Source organism: Taudactylus pleione, unplaced genomic scaffold (genome assembly GCF_031769625.1).
Source record: "Taudactylus pleione unplaced genomic scaffold, aTauple2 ptg000046l, whole genome shotgun sequence".
Classification (NCBI taxonomy): domain Eukaryota; kingdom Metazoa; phylum Chordata; class Amphibia; order Anura; family Myobatrachidae; genus Taudactylus; species Taudactylus pleione.
In genome coordinates, this window is record NW_028284448.1 from 17571390 (window position 1) to 17572092 (window position 703).

The window sequence follows — 703 nt, forward strand, 5'->3', positions numbered from 1 at the left end:
GGCAGAATAATTATGCGCAGTGGCTCCTTATATTCCAGCCATTCCTGCTGAAATGGTGATCTGCCCCCAGTTTGCCTTTCCTGACAGTGGCCAATTTGACTCAGTGTTTGATGTCGCTAAAGTGCTTTTTGCAGACATCAACATTCGATTTAAGTGAGCTAGAACAGTTCACCTCAGAATTTTCTTCCAAATGAGGGACTTTTTGTGTCCACTCGTTTTGGAGGCATGCCGCTCAAAGAAAAGTCATAGCTTTGGATAATGCCTCTCACGAGGGCCACATTCTCCTCAAAGGGTAAATCCATATTGCGGCAGTCTCCTTTGCCCTGATCAAATATACATCATCTTCATCATTCTCACCCTCTCATGGTTGGGGAACCACAGGCCAGGGGGCCGTATAAGGCCCCCAGAATCATTTGGTCTGGCCCTCTGAGCTTTTTTCTGCTAGCCTCATTTGGCTAGCAGGGTGCCTAGAATGTCACACTGCAGCCAGAATCTATGCAGCAGTGCAGCCTGGAAGGTCCTTAGGACGCTTCAGACGAACACACCGCTGTCCTTACATCTACCGGAGCATCTTCAGGATACTACGGTTATTGCTGCAATCACCGGCGATTGTGGCCCCACCCCTATGTGACATCACACGGAGGGGGCATGGCCTGCACCAGGCCCGCAAGTAATATATATATCAAAATGGCCCTCGTCAGAA